Raw genomic sequence first — 24,818 nt, forward strand, 5'->3', positions numbered from 1 at the left:
CAAACAGACAAGGCGTCCTCCCCCACCTCCAGGGCTGAGGGGTGGCATGGAGAAACCCAAGCCAGCCACAGACTCAGCTGAGATCAGGTGGACCCACTACAGAAACCACAGAGGATGCAGGAGGGAAGAGGGTAGAAGTGAGATAGAAACGTGGTAGGAACGAGGGGAGAAGGGAGGAAAGATAGGGGGAGAGAGCAGGAAAGAGAGGTGATAGGATGAGAGAGAGTTTATTGGGTGTTGGAGGAGGAGAGAGAAGAGGAAAGATAAGAAGGATAGAGAGAAGGAGAGGAGACCAAGAAATGTGCCACTCCGGCTGCCAGAACAAAGCAGGTGTCTGTATTAATGCACCATCGGGCACTTGGAAGACTCAACCTCAGAGAAGAGGGGGAGGAGGGAGATGAACAGAACAGGTTAGAGAGACAGAGAGTGAGAGACAGCAAAGTCAGTTATTATAGGCCATGGACTATGTGTAATTGTGTACATAGCTTTGGTTGCTAAATTAATGAGTAGAAATGTCAATGCAGAAAAATAAAGGGGAATTCAGCTTGGATTCGAGACCTAAACAATAATGACTAGATTATTCAGACACTAAGATTGTAAACTACATACAGATGAAAGCAATTTAGTTTCCACGCAATATACTTATGAGACACCCCACCCATGAATATGTTGTGAATATGGCCCAAGTGTTGAGGATCATGATGCATCTAGTCCACAGCATACTTCCAATACCCCCTACCGAGATCTATGTTACATAAATAACTGTCCATGATGACTCACTGCCAAGCACGGAGGTATTTATTTCTTATTTGTATCTGGCAACATTGGCAGAGAAGGAGGGTGGGGAGATAAAAAGAAAGTTAGGTCAAAGAAAGGGAGAAAGAGGAACTAGTATGTGTCCATCAGCCCAGCTGAGGGCTGTGGTAATTGAATTTGCACCACAGCTGCCACCCTGCCCTCTGGTTGGATCAGCCTGCCTCATTAGCATAAACTTACCACCAATCAGAGGCCCGTAAACAAGAGGTCGAGAGGTTGAAAGGGAAAAGAGGCGACAAGCAAAACACAGTGACAGTGGTAAAAGAGCAACCACTTTGTGAACAAGGATAATTCTTCCTCAGACAAAACTTAAAGAGCACTGTCTCACAAATTAAGACATGGCTGAATAAAAAACAAGGCACACAGTGTGGTTTAGGGTGTTTTAACTCTTTAGAATATGTATTGGTGATCTACTTCAACCTTCTTCTGTCTTGTTCTGTCTCCATTCCTACTGTATCTTTGTTTCCATACAACCTTCCTCACAAACTCACAAAGCACACATAACACAGCACCGACCCTGAATCACTAAACACTTTGGTAACACGCTATCTACTTTTAGGCCCCACATTTTAAACCTGAAGCAGAAATCAGGCTCAATTCAAAGAAACTAACCCCTTTGTAAAGCTTAACTACACGGTGTGTCTGTTACTGTGAGAGTGTAAGCCCAGTCCGTGGGTGGGTTTTCAGGCATTAGAATGGCCTTCCATTGAATTCCAAACAAACTATGAAAATTCATCAGGATTTAGAATGGCCTCACAGGCAAAATAAAAAGTTCCCTTAAGTCCACAATGAGGAAGCTGTATCTTTTTTAACACATTCTCTAGTTCCTTGGGAACTGAATTGTTTCCTGACAAAGTGGTTCGGCCCTTACAATGAGCACCTTTCACACACACAGGCAGTGCCTTTGGAGACGGGGAGAGAGACGGATTTCACATATCAATCAAAGAGAGAGAGGGAAAAAAAAGACCCTCGTCTGGTAAGAGTGGTCCTTCAAAACCCTGAACAGATCAAAACTGAGTATATGCTTTTCCCCTCAGTGCTGCCATTCAGATAACAGAGAGAAAGAGAGAGGGAGAGAGAGAGAGAGAGAGAGGGAGAGAGAGAGAGAGAGAGAGAGAGAGAGAGAGAGAGAGAGAGGGGGGGGGGTAGAGAGAGACACAGAGAGAGAGACTGACAGTGGTAGAGACAGAACGAGACTAAGAGAGACAGAGAGATGTAGAGAGAGGTAGAGAGAGGTAGAGAGAGGCAGAGAGAGACAGAGAGAGGTAGAGAGAGACAGGGAGAGGTAGAGAGAAACAGAGAGCCAGAGAGAGACATAGAGAGGTAGAGAGAGACAGAGAGAGGTAGAGAGAGGTAAAGAGAGGTAGAGAGAGACAGAGAGAGGTAGAGAGAGACAGGGAGAGGTAGAGAGAAACAGAGAGCCAGAGAGAGACATAGAGAGGTAGAGAGAGACAGAGAGAGGTAGAGAGAGGTAAAGAGAGGTAGAGAGAGACAGAGAGAGACAGAGAGAGGTAGAGAGAGACAGAGAGAGACAGAGAGAGACAGAGAGACTAGCCAGGAAGAAGAGAAGAGTGGTAAACATCATGTGTTTGTCGTGTGACCTGAAAACACAGTTTTTAATACGGGTTGCAAAAATGCAACCACATAGAAGTTGCCAGAGCAAGGTCTCAGGAGGACCAAATACTCAAGGTTGTGTGTGTGTACAGTATGAGCAGATGTATGTGTGTGTGTGCTTGGCTGTGTATTGGTGTGTGTATGCGTGGTCACGTGCTTGTCTGTGGGAATGTGCATGAGCGTGCAAGAGTGTGAGCGGTGTACGTGTGTGTGTGCGTCTGAGGACAGTCAGTGTGTGTAATAGGCCCACGGTCTGTTGGTCAGGGCCCTCCCTACCACCCACTGTGACATCCCCACCTCAGTTACTAATCACCATGAGAAGGAATCACTTGTCTGTGTTCAGAGCCGCTTCTGAGCATCTCAGCCTAGATTGAAGATACACATTTCCATGTAAATATAGTATTACTAGACAGGTGAAGTCATGGAGCTTCCTTAAAGAGCGTCTTTATGGGTCAGTGGATGTGTGGCTCAGCAGCAGTACTGAAAGCACATCAAACTCTAATCTGCTCTGAAGTTCACACTGTTACTTCAGAGGAGGGGGACAGGGAGGAGGTGAGGGGACAGGGAGGAGGTGAGGGGACAGGGAGGAGGTGGGGGGACAGGGAGGAGGTGAGGGGACAGGGAGGAGGTGGGGGGATAGGGAGGAGGTGAGGGGATAGGGAGGAGGTGAGGGGACAGGGAGGAGGTGAGGGGAAAGGGAGGAGGTGAGGGGACAGGAAGGAGGTGAGGGGACAGGGAGGAGGTGAGGGGACAGGAAGGAGGTGAGGGGACAGGGAGGAGGTGAAGGGACAGGGAGGAGGTGAGGGGACAGGAAGGAGGTGAGGGGACAGGGAGGAGGTGAGGGGACAGGGAGGAGGTGGGGGAACAGGGAGGAGGTGAGGGGACAGGGAGGAGGTGAGGGGACAGGAAGGAGGTGAGGGGATAGGGAGGACGTGAGGGGACAGGGAGGAGGTGAAGGGACAGGAAGGAGGTGAGGGGACAGGGAGGAGGTGAGGGGACAGGGAGGAGGTGGGGGGACAGGGAGGAGGTGAGGGGACAGGGAGGAGGTTAGGGGACAGGGAGGAGGTGAGTGGACAGGGAGGAGGTGAGGGGATAGGGAGGAGGTGAGGGGACAGGAAGGAGGTGAGGGGATAGGGAGGAGGTGAGGGGATAGGGAGGAGGTGAGGGAACAGGGAGGAGGTGAGGGGGGCAGGGAGGAGGTGAGGGGACAGTAAGGAGTAGAGGGGACAGGAAGGAGGTGAGGGGATAGGGAGGAGGTGAGGGGACAGGGAGGAGGTGAGGGGACAGAGAGGAGGTGAGGGGGGCAGGGAGGAGGTGAGGGGACAGGAAGGAGGTGAGGGGACAGGAAGGAGGTGAGGGGACAGAGAGGGAAGTAGGAGAAGATGAAAACTTGATTGGAACTTTACTGGTTGTTACCATAGTTTAGTCGTGTTGGTTAATTAAAAAGTATCTAAAACAATTTTATATATACTGTATATCAAAAAAGAAATCGCTGAACTGTTGAAATGACATAAAATTAGATCTAGCTTTTTGATACATGTGTTTCTGTGTGTGTGGGAGGAAACTATATGCTTGGGTCGTTCTGTATGTGTGTGAGCATGGTGTTTATGTGTGTACCTGAGCGACACTTTCCTGTCAGAATGATGTGTGTGTGTGTGTGTGTGTGAGTGTGTGTGTGTGTGTGTGTGTGAGTGTGTGTATGTGCGGGGCAAAGGACAAGTGTAGCTGGAACCGGGGCAGAGACGTACGTTACAGCTAATGAGATCATGATAATAGCTTTAGGGCCTGGCTGATCAATGATACTTTGCAGCTGCGAGCAGGGGGAGCAGTCTGAGAGCTGGAGGTGTGACCCAGCCTGATTGTACTTCAGCCCCCAGTATTATCACTGCCGGTGTCTCAGTCCACTTCTTTCTCTTGGACAGGGCAGTAGAACATGCATGTTAGGTTTATTCTGTCATATTGATTGAATGTCTTCAGCCAAGGTAACAAAAGGCCGAAGTTATGCAGCAGTTGTCGTGTCCTGAGGCAAGCATTGGTCTTCCTCAGAGCACCATAGTGAGAGAATAACAAATATCTCAGCATTAACGTAATGTGTTTATGCGGGTGAGTGTGTGTCCGTGTGTGTGTGTGTGTCTTGGCATTCCCCTGGCCTCTGTTCCACAGCCCTACCAGATCTAGAAGTGCTGTCTCTCATGCCGTAAGGGGTTTCAGAAACCCCTCCAAACCTGGGAGACCAACCCGATTCACGGTGTGTTGGTGATGGGTCACTCTGTCTTTTCCCCTAGCCTCTGCCCTGCCTTCACCCTGCCGGACTCGCCCGCCCCGCCCCGCTCTCTCACCAGCCTGCCACTCACACTCTGACAGGGTTTAGGACTTAGGAGAAGTCAAATGACAGCACAGTGTTTATTACAGGGTCTCTACACAGTGACGGTAGGAGCACGTTCACCTGTGAGTGAGTGGAATCACCTAAAGGTGTCACCAGGCTTCTGCACTGAGCTGTCCTCCGTTTTGAAAGTGCCATATCTGAACGTTCTGGGGAATGGTTTTCCTTGTCTTCAACAGTGGTTTAGGTTGGTTGTCGATGCTGACCCAGGGACAGCTGTTCAGGCCTTGGTGACTTTGCTTGTAGAAAGGGCTGTGCGAGTCCAGTTTGATTTAGATTTGACTATGTTTGAGGATATTTTGAAGATGTTCCTCTCTCTTTCCTTCTTGTTTGGGTGTCGGGTCACGGCGTGTTGACGTTGCCCGGGCGACATCTATCTCCCTCAACCACCTGGAGTGCATATTTTAACTGGTGGAATCTGGTCATTATGTGACATTAAACTCATTAGAAAACACTCTTTAGCGGCTCCCAGATAAAATTGATTTACAGCTGCCATTTCCACTGCTGCTCACTGCGATCAATGGTTAAACTATCCTTTTTATGGCCCAGACTGTGCTCTGTGCATTTCTGCTCTCTCTGATCACTCTTGTCTTCATGCCAGGTATGTATTTCCATGAAAGGCAGAGGTTTTATGCTACGGTGGTCTAATGTGAATGATCCTCTCTATGACTGAACCTCTCCCAACCTCTCACAATAAAGGAACATGATAGCAGCCTTGGACTGGGAAGCTGTGGCTGAGGCTGAGGCTGGGCTGAGGCTGGGCTGAGGCTGGGGGGGTGGGCTGAGGCTGGGCTGAGGCTGGGTGGTACTGGTTCTGGGAAACTAGGGCTGGTGCAATGACCTGAGCCGAGGCTTGATCTGGGGCAGGAGGGTTAGAGGGCTGAGGCTAGGGCTGAGGCTGTAAATGGACAGCGAGGCTGGAAACGAAACGTGGGGCTAGGGCTGGGACTGGAGACTTAGGCTGGGGCTATGAGGCTGGGTATGCTGAGGCTTGCACCGGGGCGTAGAGGCTGACAGGCGGAGAGGCCGGGTGGCGTGGGGCGGTAGCGGTGGCGGTGTCAGTGTGGATAGCAGTAAATCCATCCGTTGGGTTTGTGTGGCTAAATGTCAGCGCTCCGCCCGCCTGCCTCTGACAGCTCAGGTTTATGTGGACGTTTAAGCGAAACACGCACGCTGTATTTCTTTGATGGATCAATAACCCCTCCGTTTCTCCTCTCCATCCCTCCGTCCTCTCCCCCTCCTCCCGCCGTCTAAGGACATTGATCTCCACGGATGGAGTGATACTAACGGACGGATAAAGTGATACACCACTCCCTCCCCTTCTTCCTCTCTTTCTTCGCCGCACTTTTGACACATTAATAAAATATGTGGCCTTTTTGTTTCAATTCAACACAACGTCAGCCCAGGGATATGGATCCAGAGCATGCCTGGTACGGTGCTGTGGTCGGGGTGGGGGGTGGGACGGGGGTGGGACAGGGGCGGGCGGTTGCCATCGCTCACCAGCGGCCCACAAAACCCAGAGAACTTTCCGGCAAAGGCATTTATTAGAGTGACTGAGTCGGTTCTAAAGAATGGCATTACAAAATAATGTGAGTGCTAAATTATTCAGGCATTTTTTTTGGGCCACAATGCTTCACTTCATAACCACACACAACCTCACCCTCCCTCACACACATAAAGGCATACAGTAGATATACACACAGACATCACACACACACACACACATCCTCCCACTCTTATCTGAATTATTGCACATCCATTTAACGTCAGCATCCAAATTTAGAAAAGGAAAAGATGAGAGAAGGGAAGGTATGAAGGGCTAGGGGGAGGGATGTATGGAGGGATGGATGGAGGGATGAAGGGAGGGATAGAGAGAGGGTTCGGGTGACTCCATCACACCACTACATTTTGGTGTCAAGCGGCCTCACAGTTCATCCCTACTTTAATAAAAATCGGAATAAATCAGCGTGCTGGCTCATGCTAGTGAAGTCTATCAGTAGAGCAGCGCTACATGTTGCCCCACACCTCCCCTACATATTCCCAGTATGAAGCACACAGCATTCCTGCGGCTGGGTTAGAAATAGCAGCTCGTTGAACTAACCTCTGTCCTCCGCTGCATGGCAGAGCCCTGCTGGACCACACCTCCAGAGTACCCGGGGCTGCCCCCTGCTCTTCTCCCCCAGTGACCTGACACTTCCCTGGGCTCCCACGCCTGGATCCTCCAGACGCCCAGTCTTGGGCCACACTCACAGGTCGACTCGGACACTCCACGGCCTCTCGCCTCTGATTGCCGGGTTCTTAATTAGCTAGGCTGGGAGGAGGTATGGACGGAGCGATGGAGGAAGGGACAAAGGGAGGGAAGGAGGTAAAGCCAGCTTGGGGCTTTAAGACACTGACCCACCTCTGCCATAGCGGAGCTCTTATTGGATTAAAAGGGTATTATCTGTGATGTGCCCATGTAGACCGTCTGCATATTTACATAGGAACAGATGATGGAAACAGAGAGACAGCCAACCAGCAACTGCTGTCTGTGTGTGTGTGTGTGTGTGTAGTGTGTAATGTGTGTGTGTGTGCTCATCAGTATTTTAATCACCCTCGTCATCGTCACGATCATCATCATCATCATCATGATGATCACTCAACACAGATGCATCATGGGAATAAGAGAGTGGTGCCACCCGACATGCGAGGCTTATTTCATTACTGTCGTCTTTTCCCTCTCGCCTTCCTCTCACTCTAACTCCCCCCCAAACCACACACACACACACTTCCACGTGCCCTCACACTCTGTCTTACTTTTCTCATCCTCTTATCGCACCACTTGTCTCTTGTCTTGACACTCTTTTAGTCTTTCTTTATGTCGTTCTCTCTGTGACTCTCTCTTTCGCCCTCTCTCTCTTTTCACCCACCCATCTCTCGTACGCCCCACCCCACCCAATCCAAACGCCTGACTCACCTCCAGTGTCTGAGGCATAGTGTGACGTTGTGCTTAGCTCTGCTCTGCTCTGCTCTACTCAGGGTCTCGGGAGGAAATCGCTGAGCTCACAGCCTCCTTCCCTCCCCTCCCCTCCATCTCCTCCCCCCCCAGAGGGTTTTCCCCAGTTAAAGAGAGAGAGAGAGAGAGAGAGAGAGAGAGAGAGAGAGAGAGAGAGAGAGAGAGAGGAGGAGGAGGAGCTGGAGGAGAAGGTGAGTCTACTAGGCAGTTGCAAACTGCCCTCTCTCTTCACCTCTAAGGACCCTCCCTCCTCCTCTCTTGGGTCTTTGTTTCTCTGTCTCAAACTGGGGCTAGTATGGGGAACGGGACACCTTTTGAGAAATATCTTAAAGTATCCTTGGTCACAACTCAACAAGGTTTTAACCACATTCGGTATGCACTACCTTGGATACTTTGACAATCCATCTACTGGTGACTAATAAACTAACTTTGGTTTTATTTCTCTAAACAACAACGTATTGCCACAGTAAAGTATTAAACTAAATAGTAAACCAGAAAAAACTAGAGAGGGTACAATTTCTGGGGAAATTGTAGGGTGTGCTTGCTTGCGTCGGTTGCACAGGGGTCCGTTTTTGAATGACATTTTTACAACTGATATTTCTGTATACTTTATATAAAAATGCATACTTATTATTTATAAAGATTACATATATTTAAAAGCATTTTTTTTTGCTGCTCATTTACAACGGAAAATACGAGTGAAGTGTAGAATGAAATAGATGTCTTATTTCACCTGCAAGAGGCAGCCTCATCGTTGAATCAAAACGAATAAATTTGGCAGACCGGTGTAAAAATTGACCTAATCTCTATGACTTAAACGTCCTTTTAAGTTTTTCACTTCTCGTGATATTTTAAGGAATTTAGCCTACTCATATTGCATTCATTCATGAATAAAGAACCCCCTTTGAAGATTATTCTACGACGTTACCGGCAGTAGAAGATGGAATCGCGATTCAAACAGTACCATCTGCTAACTGAAAATATGCCCCCAAAAACGTAAATAAGCTTGACATTTATTTAGTGGAAAATCGCTTTCATAAAAAGCTCGCTGGTAGCGATCATTGTCAGTAACAACGCCAAGTGTGATATAGCCCTGTGTGGAGAAGCTGCCCCGGTAAATTGTACTACGGTACAGTACTAGACTACTGCTGTGTTCGTCTTGGTAGCGATTGCGTTGGTTGAATTGGATTTAACGTTCCGTCGTACGGTTTAGGCTGAAATTAATTATTTTCATGAACAGATTGACAAAGTTTAGGCTGTGGCAATGAAGTTAAGGTTAGTAGTTAGATAGATTTTTGATTTAAGTAAGGGGAGTGCCGAACATGTTCTGTCGCCGTTTGACTTCCTACAGCTGTAGCGTAGATGTTTTTGTAGTGGCTACAGCGTTTCAGTGAGCAACACTGGTTTGAAACCAGAGGTAATGATAATTTCACCCACAAATCGTTTACTTGTAATGTAATGTCATAATAAATCCTACAACGAAAATGTATTTGTGAGGAATGTTTATTTTAACGATTGAAAACAGATGCATCATAGACCACTGTAGTATGTGTTGCCCGGGCAACAGAGGCTAATGTCATGATGCTAATACTTCAGTGACATAGTAGACTACTGTTTCCGAAAGTAGATGTACTTCCTTAATAAAATCAGCTTATATTGTACATTACACGTCACAATTGTGTGTCATATCAGAAAGTAAAATTAGTAAATAGTTATCACCCTGGCCTCTTTGCTTGTGGCGTTTCTGAAGCTGCCTTGCAGTAAAGCAGTTAGCTTAGCTATCCCTCAAGTTAACGAGCTGCTAAACTAATGTTCTGCTAGAGGTAGTCACGTGAGTTTTCGTGACGTTAGTGACGTAAGTAGCTTCATTGACTGTGGCTAGCAAGTTAGCCACCGTTTGCTTCACTTTTCGCCACAAAAACTTAATTTCCACTTAAACCATGCAACGGAACGTAAATCCCAATAGAAGCAACTCAATCGCTACCAAGACGAAACTTTTGACACCTAGGTTGTCTATGTAGGCCAAATATTGACTGAGTTTTAGGGGGGCAAAAAGAATAATAAAAATAATAATATATATGTGAGAGAACAAAGGTTGTTCCCTTGCCGAAGGCAAAGCACACCCAATAAATAAAATCCTGTGCTGAATGTGGAGTGTTTGATCTTGACATGTGTAAATGACCACAGCTATCAAAGCACATGCAGGGCTGACTGCTATTGTGGTCAAAGTCACATGTGGGCTCAAATACCCCATCTCTGGACCAGACTGTTTGGTTGTGAAATGGTTTGGTTCGATTTTCTCTGCCTGGAACTAAATACGTCAGCCATGAGGCGGATGTAACAACAAAAAAAATAGAAGAAGAAGAAAGATATAAACTGCAGCTCAATACAAGTTATCCTTAATGGGGCTGGATAGATCCTGACCTGGCAGTGGAGGGGAAAAATAAGGGGGTTTTGATGTAAAGTGCTGACAGCTGTGCTGGGTGCTTGGGTTGTGAGGTCTAAGTGTGGTTTGACTCCAGGGTCAGGTGCCCCACACACACACACACATGCACGACCGCACACACACACACACACACACACACACACACATGCGCAGTAGCACACACACATGCATGACCTCACACATGCACTATTGCACACACACACATGCACTATCGCACACACACACGTCTCAGCTGCCCCTTGCTAAATGGAAACTGGATGTGATATTGTTGTAGTCATGGCGTCCATCTGATGTCAATTTCACACAGTGGTGGGACCCCTCCACAAGCTGGCCTATACCACTCACCACACTGGTAATAAACAAAACCAAGACACACACACACAAGTATGCAAACACACACACACAAACACACACATACATACACACACACAAACACACATGCAGGAAAGCAAACACACACGCACAAACACAAGCATAAACAAATACACACACAATCATACATGTGCGGCAACGATTACACAAACGCATACACACGGCAGAAATATACCATACCTCATACTCACACACATACTCAGATTAAAATGTATAAGTTAATATTCTATCTTTCTCTCCATCTCTGTTGCTCTCTTCTTCTATAACTGGTCATCTCCTTTGTCCGAGCCTTCCCCAGAAAGACACACACACAGACAAGCAGTATGAGTGACAGGTAGTATGACAGAGAGACAGCCAGACAGAATGAGAGACAGACAGTATGAGAGAGGCAATATGAGAGATAAGCCATGAGGAAAGTGACGCCCTGCCATTTTTCGTGGGACCACCTGTTCATTTTGGACAGTCTAAGATCACGTTAAGGGCTAACCCTCTTTGTCTGAAGGGGTGGGAGTGCTTGGGGGCTAGGGGCAGGCAGCAGAGTGGGGAGTGTGCATGTGTGTTTGTGTGTGTGGGGGGGGGGGGGGGGCGGGGGTGCAGTTGGCACCCCAGTCAGAAACGTGCCCCTGCGAGTAGCAGCCTGGCTGCAGTCGACCGTCTGGGTGGGACGGGAGCCCACTCCTGGGTCTTTACACACACACACACACACACACACACACACACACACACACACACACACACACACACACACACACACACACACACACACACACACACACACACACTACCAACTCCATACACAGTCTGCATCTTCCCTCTCCATCAAACTCATCCCAACCCACCTAAGAACTGAGTGATCATGCAGATGCTCCTTCACAGCATATTAGAGCACAACGCTGTGCTAACAGTGAATCAATCCCAGATGCAGATCATAGTGAAAATATTGTATCGTTCCAGACACCAGCACAAATTAATTTCTGCTCCCTCCCTCCCAAATAATGACGTTATCATGGTGTATTTGATTTACAAGTTGAAAATAGATATGATATGTTAGTGCTCATAAAAAGGCACATCCTTAGAACTGGCATAAATGCTGTTAAATTGCTGCTTGGCATTTGAAGCTCATATATCAGCCTCACTCAGCCCTCAGATCGAAGACAAACAGCTAGGGAACAATGGAGACCAAGGCTCAGTGTTGTGTTACCTGCAGTGTGAGGAGACTCCAACACACCCAAATTACCAGCCACACACACACACAAGTGTCACACACCACCATCCCGCCACCTTTCATTATTCTCACAACAGATGACTGAAAATAGGGGAAATATCACCAGTAAAACCCTCAATAATCGTCTGCTAGGAGAGAAAATAGCAATTCTGTCTTTCAACTGATAAAAGGTAAAAATATTTTTAAGGGGCTATGAATTTGGTGTATGTGAATAGGATGTTGGTACATGTTTTACTAAAGGAAATATAATGGCACACTATTATTAGATCACATTAATCATGACTGTGCCAAAGGCACTGACAGCCACGCTGAAAAGGATTGAAAACGCTGGTAATGGATATAAATTACCCATTGTGTGATAAAAGGATTTTTTTTTACTAAGAAGGTAAAGGAATAAAACAGAGAAGCCAGTGAATGTGTGTGTGTGTGTGCGTGTATGTCTGTGTGTGCGTGTATGTCTGTGTGTGCGTGTATGTCTGTGTGTGTGTGTATGTCTGTGTGTGCGTGTATGTGTGGGTGACTAAAACACAAAATCACGCAGGGTTATCAGAGCGGCATTAACATTTTAAGAGAATCTGATATTGACATGGGGGACGTCCTGAAGTTAGAGCACGTCTATAAAAGAAGAGGGATTAAAAGCAGATTAAAATGATCCGTCTGTCGTCAAGGGGACAGGCACAGGAAAAGGACGGAGATTCGGTTCTGACAGAGGTCCGTCAGTTGGCGCGGCGATAATGACTCACATCTCTCTTATGGGGTTATTTATCGCCAACTTGGCTCGCAAACAAAAGATCAATAATTTTGAGCAAATCTAATGTTGTCCCCGTCGCTAATGCACTCGTCCATCATATCTGCCAGCCTTATGAAGGAGTTGGACTGATTCTCTGTTTATTTGGAGATCAAATGCAATTATATCCCATAGCTTTAATAACAGGCAGCCCCCCCAGTGGGTATGTGTGGGCTAGGGATCGTGTCTATATGCATATATGCACGTGTTGGATGTGTCATGCATGTGTAAATGATAATATATGTATGGAAGTGTGGATGCGTTGTGCCTATTTTTCCACATCAATCTTCATTTGTTTCCTCAGACCTTGCCTTTTGAAATATGAAGTGTGTCAACAGTCCATCCCCCATCACACCGCCAGCACACACACATCAGTCAAACAAACACTACCCAGCAACCAGCAGGGCTGCTTCAGTGACAGAAGGCAGATGAAGAGATAGATGGGAGATCGCTCTCTGACAGCTAGCACTTGGTGAGACCAATCAACTACACCTGGACACTACCACACCTGGGAAGAGATTTGACTGTTTTCATAGCCTAGCTTGGTTTTCCTTCATGTCCTCGTATCCCTGGACGGCTGAGGTTTGCTGTTAGCATATCTCTGAACTACGCGCACCTCAAGTCTGTGACACATAGCAGGTGGACAGTCTTTGTGGCCCTCCAGGTGAGGTGTGAGTGAATGACAGACAGAGGTCATCCACCCAGACACCCCCCCCTGCAGAGGTGGGGCAACACCTCAGACACCCCTCCTGAGAGGTAGGGGGAGAGGAAGAGAGATAGAGAGAGAGAGGGACAGAGACATAGACAGAGAGAGGGAGAAAGAAAGAAAAAAAGAAAGAATAAAGAGTTGAGGTGAGCCCTGAGAATGTCAGGTCCAGTAATCACCTCAGACTCAAGGCCAGAAGGCCATACGGCTGGAGGGGGGGTGGTAAGAGGGGGGTAAGGAGACATGCCAGGGATCTGAGAAGCTCTACATAGGACACCTTTCACCCACAGCCCCACTCCCAGACACCAGGACAAGCTAGCCTCACACACCCCTCTGTGTGCTGACCTGGCAGACCAAGACTGGCCTGGACCGCTGAATACCTAACCTGCTGCCCAGCCAACACTATACACTCACCCAGACGCTGCAAATACACGAGTGTTTGTGAGATGTTTTTCTCCCCGGTCATATTTCATTGACATCCATCCTGTGGATATTCGTAGGATGCAAATGAGAGCGGAGAGAAAAACACTGTGCTAATGACACACCAACGTACTCCTCATCTCATCAGCACAAGCATCACGGGTACGACACTCAAACAGGAAGTCATTAGCACCGCCGATAAACACACCAACACCACTACTCGCTGCTACATACTGTACATTGGCACACAATTACGTTAGTGAATCCAATCCACGAGGATGCTCTTGAGTGAGGCACCCAGGCAGATAGGAAACCCAGAACGTCAACTGTTCCCTCTGCAGGTAGTGATCTCCAGAGTTTTACCAGAGGGGGGGATTCATGCTAGTGTCAAAGATCCCTAAAACACAAGATGTCTCCCTCTGCCTCTGCTGTCATGTTCTTTTCACTTGTCTTTCTTCCACTCCCAGACACCACTTTGGGTAGCGGGAGAACCAGTTCCCTGAGCGTTTTAACTTGTCATTTTTTAAACATACATATCAAAGCTGGAGAGAGAGGGATGTGTCTCTGATGCCTTTCCTTCCCCACTACAATGTAGGCTTTGAAAAACAGGGCGAAGAGATCTCTTTGCCATTGACATCCTTGCTGTGATGACTGGCAATACATCACGTGTATTGATGCAATATTAAATTTCAATATTGCATGTCAAAAGGTACAAAATGATAGATCATTGCCTAAGTAAATGAATTATTAAAGGGTTATGCAGCCTGAGTTATCCGTTTCTCTTTTTCTTACAATCAAGTGTGACTGAGCGATGCAGTTGGTGATACTGGCACAATGGCAACGCTCTGTCTTTGTTTCTCTTTGTTCAGATTTTTTTGGTGGGGCTTTATTTCCCTCTTTTTTTTACTTTTTAGGACTTGGGAGGCCGAAATGATTTCTGTCACCTAAATATGTTCCGAAACATGAAAACAATTTGCAGGATTCACACATTTCGTAATGTTTTCATCAGAATACAGGGAGAACGTGCAGAAAAGGGTTACCGGGAGAAAGTGACTGTGCTGTGAAATATATTAGGTTTAGAGAGAGAGATCCCTGTGGAAACCCTAAAAAGTGGAGGTAAGACCATACCTATTCAGCTGACAGGGAATGTCCCGTCCAGTAATCACCTCAAATGTTATAAAACCAGAAGGCCATTGCTCCAGCCTTTCAGATTCAGTCAAGGAAGACACTGCTGCTAATGATGTTTAGAGACAGAATCATCTCTTAAATGTTTGTGTACGAGTGGAGAGGTGAGGTGGGGGTTGACGGTGTGGGTTGGGGAGGGTTGGGAAGAGGAGGGGTAACAATAAAGTCATAACCCCTGGAGGTTTTAATTGCAGGGTCCAGGTTGTGGGGTAGGTGACCCCCCCTCACCCCCACCCTGCCCCTGCACAAGTCACGGTCACCATTAGCATCCAGATTGCGTGTTAACAAACAGAACCCAGCGTTAGCACGCTAGCACTGGCGAAAATTCAATTTGATCTCTTTGTCTGTCTTGTGCCTTGCCCTAACGATGGACTCTCTCTTCTGTTTTTTCTTGAACAACAGAACACAGTGGAGTCGTTAGGGCCCTCTCTTCATTACTTCAAAAAACCAATCATTAGACACCAGAGTATATACGTAATTAGAAAATCACTTCCTTTGCAATCCTGGCTAAGTAGTTTACATACTGTAATTACAGGGACAAAATCAATTTTTAATCATTTCACTGATTGGGCTCATCAGCTCAGTAGGAACATTGTATCCTGCTTGTTGTGCTAGAGCAACATCTGGGCTAAAACAATTACCCTTTTGTGTTCCAGAAACTATTCAGAAAAAGGCTTTCTGCTGCATCCCTGTCTACTGCCATGAATCCATGTCTCTCTCCAGCCATCTCTCTCGCTTTCCCTCTGTTTCTCTCTCTTTATTTCTGTCTCTTTCTTTCCCTCTCTCTTTCTGTCTCTGCCCTTGACTCTGGCATGGAGGATCTCATTTAAAGCCTTATAAATCAATACGCTATAATAAGCTGCTCTTGAGAAGGGGGTGGGGGACAGCATATTGCTTTTTTAACACCTATTGTTTTTTTGTTTTTTTTTCTCCTCTTGTTGGTGTTGTGTTTGTTGTTGATGCTGTTAATTTTGTTGACACTTTTAGAACAGGAGAACAGATTTTGTTTGCCTGGGAGAGGCAGTATATTACTTTAATAACATGCTATTCTGCTAACGATTAGAGGATTACTCAAAATCCAAATGTTTGTGTTTGTGAACCTCTAACTACAGTGAAGACTAACGATAAAGTGAGAAACCGGATGAAAAAGCCAAACTATCTAGCATTTCAAACAACTTTGACCAATAGCTTCGTATATTTCAGTGACTAATAAAATACTTTGTATTCTTGTCTAGGAGAGGCAGGATCGATCAGCATTAGTCTGAACTCTCCCTCTTTCACTTTGAAAACAAAGGAAATCAGATTTTGAAGAGAGAAAAAAAAAGAGAAAATCGGTTAATGCATTGATCACTCTCGGTGTATGCAAATCACATTTGCCTCTATTTTTTACTGATCAATAGTATTAATTAACGGATTCTTCTTAACTGCACTTTGTAAATCTTGTTAGGGCCGTCCGTGGACCTCAGAAACCATCCCACCATCCCTCTGTATCCATGGGAATAAGCGACAGGCGACAAGAGGACATAAATCTGGAAATCCAATTTGACCATGAGAGTTGGTTCACGTCAGTAAAATATGAAGGCTTGTCCAGACAGCTCACAGGTAGGCCATCCGTTACAAGCAGGGAGGCTCCACTTCTCCTCAGTAACTAGGAAGCTCGGAGTACTTTTCCATTTGGATTGGCAGACCATGACAACACCACAGGGTCATCCTTAGGTTACACACTACTGTGTTTATTAAGCTATTCTCAAGATAATGTGGTTTTTTATTACTAGAATTCCAAGAATTCTGTTTTGGACAGACCCTGGATCATTTTCTGGCTAACAGCAGAGCGGATGTGGATGGGCCTGGGTAGGAAGGTTGTGTCACAGAGACATTGCTGGTGGTACTCCCGATTAATAATGGACGCTTTCTTTTTGAAATTATTATTATTCCCAAAATGCTCTTTTGTGATTTGCTTTGAAGGGGGGAAGCGCTGGGAAGAAGAGCAATGCTTAAGGAAGGGGTGGGGGGTGCTGAGTTGGGGGGGGGATAGGGAGTTGCTCATTTGGAGAGCTTTTCCAATTATACAATTAGTCAGGAATGTAGGCCAGCAGCCTTGGTGTTCCGATCGCACCGACCCTGGAAAGCAAGAGCCTTTTTCTTCCTCGCTGGTCGTGTACAATAAAAAGAAATAATGAAAACACACACATACACACACACACACACACATGCGGATCCGAGGTTCCCGGCACAAGCGCCAGTCCGGGAGGATGTCGGCGCGTAGGCTCATCCCAGCAGAGGGAAGCTAACAAACGCTGACCTTATTCGTGACTATTGCGTGCGAACGACCAAAGCAACACGCTCTGTGCTAATAGAGAAAGTCACAGGGTCAGTGTTTTCTGTTTAAATACTGCTCGTCGAGTTGAACAGCTTTTTTGTGCTCCTTTTTTCACATAGCTGTTTGTATGTGAGTGTGGAGACGTTGGTTAATTGGGTGGCTTTGACCGAGGACACCCAACAAGTCTTAATTACAGTTCTGATTCTCTTATTTCTCTTGTCAAGGATGAAGAGATTACATTTTTCCATGGTTTGCCCTTTTGATTGTCCTTTCTGTGTGCCAGCTCTAAGTGTACTGTACTACAGTAGCGAGTTTGATATTAAACAACAACAACTACTAAGTACCATCTGTTTGCCTGTGGATTTTCTGTAATCTCTCTTTACTGATTACATTGATGACGAGGAACCTCTTAAATAATTATCCTGCAATAACAAAAAAAGAAGCTAAATAATTATTATCATTAACTCCCACCAAGTCCTGTGTTTATTCGTCTGGCTGGTGAGGTTGGAGCTGAGGGGAACAGGACGCGTCGCTAGGACGCCAATCATCTTTTATTCCTGACAGCAGGACAGGCTAACGCGCAACAGAGACAGGATGAACTCTGATCAAACCTAACCAGAGACCACTGTGAGGAACAGGACCTTTATTTAAGATAATCATGACAGTCTGTACCCTAGCTTGTGTAAAGCCTGGAATACAATTGCTAAAGGTCGTTTGGTTCCTTATAAGGAATTGATTACTGTAAAGGAAGGTTTGGACTAAAATCCTACCTCTATCAGAGTTGAACATCCATTACATTACTGTGATGTAAACCATCTGAGAGCATTGGAACTAGACCTGGAGATATCCAAAACAAATCTTTTTATCTGTTTACCGTAGATATTCAACTTAACATGCAAAGGATTCTCAATATATGGTGAGTTGAAGAGAATTATAGTATTTAAAGAATTCTTTCATCATTTGTTCCTGTTTGTCGAATATCCAACATATAATCTACAGTGTGTTTGTGTGTGTGTGCAAGCATGTGAGTGTATGCATGAGTGAGTATATTTGTGTGTGTGTATATGTTTGTGTGTGTGTGTGTGTTCATCTTGTGAGAACCAGTGAGAGAATGCGTCAAAGGGAGCATGTGTTTGCCACGGATCCAATATGACTGAAATCTGTCGCACATACCTCCGACGTGACACCAGCCAAGCGGACTGACTCACCCTCCTTTATCTGATTAATATGTATACAGCAAACAGACAGGGTCCAAAACAACGGACAATTACCAAGACTGATTTACTACAGGGAATGTAACCTAACTGATCTGAAAAATGGCATTGTGAGTAATGAAATCTCAGGATCAAATATCCAGAGATGGTTCAATCATGAAAGTAGTGAGGACACGGCTGACCAATGTGTATCTGTAGAACTTCAAAGCCTATATGACTGCTATATATACAGTGTGATAAAAAGTGATTTGACGTGGGAATTATTTGAGGGTGCATAAGACAGCTGTCCTAAAATTTACACTCCGACACCTAAATCTATATCTTTTTTTCATTTTTTTCTTCTATAAATGTTTTAGCTTCCATTTCCAAGCTTCAAGAGAAAAGGTTTCCATTGATTAGCACTTTACGAACAATCCATTTTTACAAACCGGCTTGACCTCTCTCTCTCACACAGGATGGTGGCCTGACATGAATTAAAAGGCAGCTGCAGTGTGATAGAAAATGTGTAAATAATTATTGGAGAGGAATTGGAGGTAGGATATTCGAGAGAGATAAATGAGGGAGGGATGAAGGGTGAATTAAAGAGAGAGAAAGAAATGTATAGATTGACAGACGGAGGGAGGTGAATCGATAGACAAAGGAATGGAACCAGGGACGTATGGTACCGTGAAAACATTTCAAACAGAGCAGAAACTATCCAACCCTTGGGTCTTATCTAGACAGACAGTCTAGTGAGCCGACTACCTATCGCAAGGGTTAGGATGATGACAAGGATGATGATGAAGATTCTTGGAGGACATTGCATGCAGTGTTCTAAACTGATATTCCAGACCCTATCAGCGGAGCCCTGATGCAGATAGATCCTTCACCCAGCCTGTCATACGATTCCATCATGGTGAGAGATTGGGCTGCATCTCTTCCAGCTCCCAGAATAATGGCTGCACCTGTTTACCGTGTCACCTCTGTTTGCTAATTGTCTCCTTGAGCTACATTGGGGAAGGGAACACGTCCCTGCTTTTGACAGGCGGGCGTTTATTTAGAAATCACATTACTTCCAGCTAAAGATTGCTCGTCTTTTCTTGGAGTGTTTGCATGTGTGTGCTTGTCTATGAGTGTGTGTGTGTGTGTGTGTGTGTGTGTGTGTGTGTGTGTGTGTGTGTGTGTGTGTGTGTGTGTGTGTGTGTGTGTCTATGAATGTGTCTGTGTATGTATGTGTGGATGGAGTCTCCAAGAATGTTTTAATGATTGTTTTTTTTGTTTTGTTTTTTATACAAATTGTGCTTCCTGATTAGGCTGGAGACGGTACCATCATGGAACTATAAAGTTCACACACACACACACACACACAAACACACAGAGACACACGTAGACTTTCACCCACCCCTCTCCTCCACCGCCCACCATGCCAGAGGAGGGGGAGATATGACAGACATGTTTAATATCCTCCTCTTTACGTGATCAACCGAGGTGGCAAAGATCCATACCTGCAGTTCTGTTCTTCTGACACACACCACCGGCTTCAGGAACAACGTAGACAGCTTAGCACAGGGGTGACAGGAACCTGTAAACACAACCAAACCAGGTAATAAAGAGGCAGCGTTATTAAAGTTTGACACGTTTGTAACAATTTGTAACAAAGAAAAATAAAAAAGCATCCAATAAATCAACAATGCTTTCTACGGCCGTGCTAATTCATGGTTTGTAACTGAGTTTACTCAGTTGTAACTTAGTTTACTCAGTTACAAAGAATGAATCAGTTTTATTGTTAAACTCAATGGAAATTCAAGGTCAAGATCAACAACACTGTGGTTTTGAACATCATGGTTTGGAACAAACAACTTTAACAAAAGTGTTTTTCTTTTTTTTTACAGACATCGAAGGTTAGTGAGATTCTGCAGTTCTTAGTGAGCTTAAACACCCTTTTAAAGGAAGACCAGAGTTGATTGGTTCAGAGCCGAGTGTGAGAAACTCAAACAAACTATTTCACTGGAACCAGATCTTTCTTTAAAGGGCTGCTGCTTAATATTAGACAAATAAACAAGCTCTCGTAAGATGTGCAAACTACAACACGTCTCCTCCCTTTTAAAGTAGCACATAACTTAAGGGAGTTGACACTGAGACCTCACAGAGAGAGAGCGAGAGAGACAGAGACAGAGCGAGAGAGAGAGAGAGAGAGCGAGCGAGAGAGAGAGAGAGAGAGAGAGAGAGAGAGAGAGAGAGAGAGAGAGAGAGAGAGAGAGAGAGAGAGAGAGAGAGAGAGAGAGAGAGAGAGAGAGAGAGAGAGAGAGAGATAGGCAGGAATGTTTGGAGACGAAGGTGAGAGTAGAACAGAAGCTTTGGCTTCAGTCACAAGAGGTTTAGTGTGATACTGTGGCTGGAGTTAGTAGGTGAGACTGGAGCAGAAAAGTTAAATGCAGGCTAGAGTTAGATGGGTGAGACTGGGTCATAAGTGGAAACAGAGAGCTAAGAGTGGGTCAGTAGAAGTGAGGCTTGGGGTGAGGCTGGGGCCAGAGTTGGGGTTGAGCCTGGGACTGGGGTTCAGGCTGGGGCTGGGGCTGAGGCTCACAGAGCTGAAGAGGGGCCAAGAGATCTCAAAGAAGGCCACCCGAGGAGCCAGCAAGGGGAATTCTAATCAGAACTACTATTTCAATGGAGCGCCAAGAGGAAGACACACATACACACACACACAAACACATGCTAACACAAAAGCCACGCTTGCCTTAAGTCACATTCTAAATTGGCTCCCAGGAGCATTCCGTCTACCTTGTTCACCAAAGGCATTGTGTATGTTTTCAGAGTGTTTAGCATATGCTGAGGTAACACGAGATCGCTCACAGAGAAAGAGAGAGAGAAAGAGAGAGACAGAGAGAAAAAAAGAGAGAGAGAGAAATATAGATAGAGAAACAGTGGATAGAGCAGAAAGAGAGATATAAATGGAAAGAGATAGAGAGAGGGGGGTGTATTGTTTTCAGAAGTTGCTGTGTTTTCTTCCTGAAAGTATTTCCCATCAGGAGCTTAATTAAATTCAAAATAGTTCACATACATCTATTAGAACAACTCTCAGAGGCTGCACACCTGGCAAAACCTTGACAGACAAGCAAAGGTGGAACTTTGGGAATGTAAGGGAAGAGTTCTCTAGGACAGATAAAGAGAGAGAAACGCTTGCAAAGAGAGAAAAGGTAACTGTAAGTTTGGATCAGGTCAGACCGATAAGAAAAGTGTGTCTTGGTATGAACTTGTATGACCAATGAAACTCCATGAAAGTTCCTGTTTCACAAAGGTGTGGGAAACCCAGGCATTACTAAAGGACCAGGAAACCAATACACTGTGGACATGACTAGTGTTTTAATTCACTATAGCATATGGGCATACGATTCCAAAGCACACAAGTTAAATGAAAATAGGTACTATTTTTTGACAAGGTAACCTTTGCATTGTTTACCTTATTAATAGTGTGTTCCTTTACGGGAGTAGTGATACACAGGGGGGTAAAATATGGAGAGCACATGCACTGTTTAAGCTGGCAAACGCCGAAGTAATAGACGAAAGCAGTGAAGTGTTGATTTTACAAAGGATGTGGGGAAAATAATCACACATACAACACAGGTACGCACACACACGTACACACACACACACACACACAAACACACACACACTGCTTTCTGGTGCTCTACATTACAACAGCCTGGCAGCCGAAGTTAACATTTTCAGAGAAAATATTCCCTGCCTCCAATAGTCCGATGTAATTCATTTTCCATCTCTGTTCATTAATCATTGTTAAAATTAGTGATCCATTTCTTCCACTCTGCCATCTGCACTCAGCTTCGTTACAAACATGACACCTTCCAGCATAATAAAAGCTGACAGGCACGAGGATGCCTTTCCAAATAGCTTTCTGCATATGTGCACCTCTACAACTGATGCTGGTGTCAGACAAAAGTAGGTTATTTAAGCAGTGCTGCTGCTAGAATGGTCCACAAATACACAACAGCTACACACAGACACACTTACACAAAAACACACCCAGATACACACACACACACACAGTAAAAAAAACACACATTCAGAGATACACACAGTCAGGCCTACACGTTGACAAACGGATGCATAGACACACACAGACGAATGCAATCACACAAAGACACACACCGACACACAAGGGTGCACAGATAGACATAGTACTCATGTATCCCAAGCACATGATTTGAGACAAAGCGAATCACACACATACACACGCATGCACACACACAAACAGATGTGTCTAATCATGAATGGAATGCTGATAAGATGTACTAAAATCATGATAAGAACACCTCCACAGTTTCACTAAGTAAAAGGTAAAGTCATGAAATCAGCGATTTAAACACAACAATCACCAGAGAGATGACAATGGTGCCTTTGTTAGTTTGAACGTGCTGTTTACGGAGGCATGATTTCACAACCTCCAAGATTAGCCCTCTATTGTTATTCTTTACTATATGTACTCTTTTTGTTCTCAGAGATCCTACGTAAGAGGGTTTATAGACCAATATGTGTGTGTGTGTGTGTGTGTGTGTGTGTGTGTGTGTGGAAGTGTGCTTGGCTCTAGGAGACTGGGAGCAGCAGCTCCTTGCTGGCTAACTGACGAGGAGGAGACAGGGAGGAGGGTCTTCTAATGAGACACATGGACCAGATGAGGCCTGGATCAGGTCACACTGGTCCCCCAGATCCCCCCCAGATACCCCCTATATACCCCCCAGATCCAGGCCAGAAGCCTCTGTTTGTCTTCCCCAGGAGGGGGCTCAGCCAGTCCCGGTCCCTCCGCCAGACCCCCCCATCCCAAACCCACTCCCAGGCAACCCCCCTCAACACCGTCAGGCCCAAATATGCCGTACGGGCTCCCTGGTGGGGTGTCGCTGGAAGCCCCAGGCACAGCACATTAATCTATATAATGCCCTCAAAGAGCGGGCTTTTTCACACCGCTAACTGCCAAGGACCACGAGGGGCAGGAGCAGCGCTACGATTCAGCTGGTCACCCAACTGGCGTCTACACACACACACACACACGCGTACACAAAACGAGGAGAACACACAGGCACATGCACTGGCAAGGAAGTACGCAAGCAACCACACACACACACACACACAGACACCCACACACAGTTTGAATACACACAAACACAGTTTACTGTGTTCTACATACTACAGCTAGCACACTGCTCAAATGGTGTACAGCTGGTAGGAACACAGCCGGGTGTGCAGTGGAGGGCTGAAGAAGCTCAAGCAGACAACAGGGAGAAGCTAAATCATCTTGACATTCTCCAAGGAGAAAGAGAAAGCCATGGCTTGTGTTATTACCCCCGTCCGCTAATTTGGTTCTCCTTAACCCCATCCACAGCCCTGCTTACTACACACACTCACACACACTCATACACACACACACACGCACACAAACACATTTTCTTTTTCTCTCAGTGTTCTCTCTTTATTTTTCTCTCTCTCTCTCTCTCTGTCGCTCTGTTTCACTCTCTCTCTCTCTCTCTTTTCTCTCATACACACACAGTGACACGTTTAATTTCAGGTTCTCAGCACATCTGAATTACAGAGAACTGATGAGGGATGGAGGCCAGGCCCCTCCGGACTGATTAGCATCATTTAAGAAAGCGGTCCTTTCTGTTCGGCTTTCCAGCCGCTTAGCACAGGCTAGACCAGACCAGTCCAGCACAGCCGAGACCAGACCAGTCCAGCACAGCCGAGACCAGATCAGTCCAGATCAATCAAGATGAGTCCAGCACAGTCCAGCACAGCCTAGACTTGACCAGTCCAGCACAGCCTAGACCAGATCAGTCCAGATCAATCAAGATGAGTCCAGCACAGTCCAGCACAGCCAAGACCAGACCAGTTTAGCACAGCCTATACCAAAGCTGTAACAGAACACAGCAGAACACAAAGCACAGGCCAGACCAGACAGTCTAGTACTGGCTTACCTAGCTTGGCCCAGCTTAGTACAGTTCAGACTTTCATGGCCAGTCTTACCTAGCCTGGCCCAGCTTAGCACAGTCCACAAGATGGGTGGCCTGTTAGCATGGAGTAAACTCATTTGAATTGAACATGGAAGACTATTAGACATGTTTTTCCGATCTTCATGGATTCTCCAGTAATACATCCGGTCTTTCGTCCACACCATGTTCTCTGAATGCATATTACCAAAGTAGCATGTCTGTGTATAGATTGAACACTTTGAGTGACAAATATTGATATTTTTAAAGGTACAAAGTAATAAGATAGGGAACATTTCCCTCCCCTCTAAATTATATAAGCCATGCAAATGGCTTAACATTTTGTAAAGCTTTTGT

General features: G+C 45.8%; 1 protein-coding gene across 2 annotated transcripts in view; it reads right to left on the reverse strand.

Moving 5' to 3' along the window:
• znf536 (zinc finger protein 536) overlaps positions 1-20,095 on the reverse strand; it is a 138,984-nt gene extending 118,889 nt beyond the window's left edge. The window contains exon 1 of one of the 2 annotated variants that reach the window (XM_062470733.1): positions 19,968-20,095. The gene's annotated coding sequence lies outside the window, so the exon portion shown is untranslated. Of the gene's footprint in view, positions 1-6,914; positions 7,170-19,967 lie in introns of those variants that run through there. The other variant, XM_062470734.1, reaches the window with a different exon arrangement.
• Between the last annotated feature and the right edge of the window lie 4,723 nt (positions 20,096-24,818).

This window comes from Osmerus eperlanus, chromosome 10, assembly GCF_963692335.1.
Source record: "Osmerus eperlanus chromosome 10, fOsmEpe2.1, whole genome shotgun sequence".
Lineage (NCBI taxonomy): Eukaryota > Metazoa > Chordata > Actinopteri > Osmeriformes > Osmeridae > Osmerus > Osmerus eperlanus.